General features: G+C 46.7%; 1 long non-coding RNA gene across 1 annotated transcript; it reads left to right on the top strand.

The window, feature by feature from the left end:
• Positions 1-655: 655 nt before the first annotated feature.
• Positions 656-1,808, top strand: LOC138417864 (uncharacterized). The gene is made up of 2 exons (XR_011248324.1): positions 656-802; positions 1,494-1,808. It is a non-coding gene; the product is annotated as an uncharacterized lncRNA (long non-coding RNA).
• The last annotated feature ends 548 nt before the right edge of the window (positions 1,809-2,356 follow it).

The raw sequence follows: 2,356 nt of genomic DNA, 5'->3' as shown, positions 1-2,356 counted from the left end.
TCAGGGGCACAGGGCCCCCAGTTGGTAGGACTATTGTATAATTACCATCCAGATCAGGACACTTTCACTATGAGAGGTGCAACCGCTAGCAAGGCTGGGACAACTGGGGTGATACGGGACGCTGGTCCACATTAAGACCCAGACAGAAGGGAAGGAGATGTTACGGCTTGTTGTCTCTAGTTCAGAAGTCACTGTGTGAGCCTGGGCAGGGGCTTAATAGTTCACTCATCCCCTTCCTTGCCCTGGGTTGTAGTCTCTTCCAACAAGGGATGCTTGTGAAAACCCCAGAGGAATGAAATGCTGGTGGGAATGTTTCGGCGGAGGTGAGGGTGGGAGGGATGCTGAGAGGGCTTGGGCATCGTTTCAGAGAGAGCGGCCAGCCTCCTTCTTCCCTCCCTGCGCTGCACCCTGTCCCATATCTGAGGCCACACAAGCTCTCTCAGTGGTGGTGGTGGAGATGGTGTTTCTTTTGCGTTTCACCTGTAGCACACTTGTGACCACACCCCGGGCCTTTGGAGCAGATAAGCAGAGATGGGGGCCCCATCCAGCGGGTGGTTTCTCCAAAGACCAACTGCTAAGTCTCTGTCTGCAGCCTCATCTCCTCTCCTGTCTTCTCTAAGTGGGTTCTCCTGCTTTCCTTTCTGTGCTAAATGAGACCAGGAGGGAGCAGATAGAGGTCAAAAGGCTGCTTAGTGCAACTGCCAGGAGAGCGACCTATAGGAGATACAGGTCTGAGAGCTGAGGCTTTACGTCTGAGAATGAAAGCTCCATGAACTGCCGTTTCCTCCATTCTCCTTTTCAGGTATGACATAGCTATAGTGTGTCAAGCAGGACCTGACTGTCCCTCGTGGGTGCCTTATTTGTGTTGTCATGGGTTTTATCTACTCAGTTCCCATTTCCAGTCTCAGGCACAAAGTTGTGTGCCTCCAGGCCCAGCCCCTGGGTTTGGAGAGCAAGGCCAAGAGGAGGTGCTGATGATGCCAGAATGCCCATGTCCCCGGGAGTCTTGACGTGGATGCTCTGTGGGGACCATGACGCTGCCTCCCAGGAGACCAGGGGCAGCAGGACTAGAGAAGGTTGCTGAGGGGCTTTTGAGAAGAGGCACCAATTCATCCAACTGGCTACTCTCAGTCTTGGAGGCATGGTGGGGCTCACAACCCTCCCCCTGCCACAGGACCCTACTTGTGCACCCAAAATAAGTGTATTAATTCATTAAAACCTGGGGGAAAAGGACTTCTGGAAGATTATAGTGTGACTTCTCAAATAGAGTGTCATTAAACTACAAAAAAAAAAAAATCTGAAACAGCCAACTTTAAAACCAATACATTAAAGCCAAAGGAAACTGAATAAAGAGGAAGAAGGTGCCTGTGACGAGAGGAAGGTTTTTCAGTACAAACAACAACAACAAATCAAAAGGGGAAGACCCTGGCTTAAAAATGAAAGGAGATGAAAAGGACAAAACAAATCTGAAAGCTTTTTCATATATGTTTCAGTGCGTGGATAGAGGTGTTTTCAGAAGGAGATCAAAGATAAAAAAAGAGATGGAAGGAAATGTGGTGCAACTATGAAAGCCAGAGGATGTTTAAGAGAAAAAGAGTGTGAAAAGAACATGAAAGACACAGGAAACGGTGAGAGCAATGTGAAAAGTTACTTTGGAAAAGTGCTGCGCTGCAGCACTGCAGAAAGCAGTCTTCTAAACAGGTTGAAGTTCTAAGGGTGAAGCCTATGGTCACGTATTTTGGTGTGTTCCGTTCTAATTCAGAAATGACAAACAACGCACGAATGAATAAAACAGCTCTGAAATAGAAACTGCAGCTGTATTATTTGTTGCATTCTTTAACACTTATTTAGGCACTGGTTGCATCAAAAAACCTTGATGTCTATTGAATGAAGATAGACCCAAAACAAAGAAGCAGTGCCTTAATATTAATTGGGATTAATTTATATTAGATCATTCATATTAAAATATTTTGTAAAATATACTACATAAAAATTCCCCCAAATAGGGCAGGATGACCCCCCCATTGACTGTTTTGCCCTCATGATTGTTGTTTGACTTGTGATGTGTTTGTTGCCCTTTTAGACAGCGGTCCCCAAACCGCCGAGATCTAATGCCTGATGATCTGAGGTGGAGCTGATGTAATAATAATAGAAAAGTGCACAATAAATGTAATGTGTTTGAATCTTCCTGAAACTCATACCCTCCCCTGGCCCCTGGAAAACTGCATTCCATGAAACTGGGCCCAGGCGCCAAAAAGACTGGAGACCCTGCTGCTTTAAGGAAACAGACAAACCAATGGAGGAGGACTTCCCTCGTGGTCCAGTGGTTAATACTCTGTGTGTCCCCTGCAGGGGG

Source organism: Ovis canadensis, chromosome 13 (genome assembly GCF_042477335.2).
Source record: "Ovis canadensis isolate MfBH-ARS-UI-01 breed Bighorn chromosome 13, ARS-UI_OviCan_v2, whole genome shotgun sequence".
NCBI lineage: Eukaryota > Metazoa > Chordata > Mammalia > Artiodactyla > Bovidae > Ovis > Ovis canadensis.
This window is presented reverse-complemented; position numbering and strand designations above follow the sequence as displayed.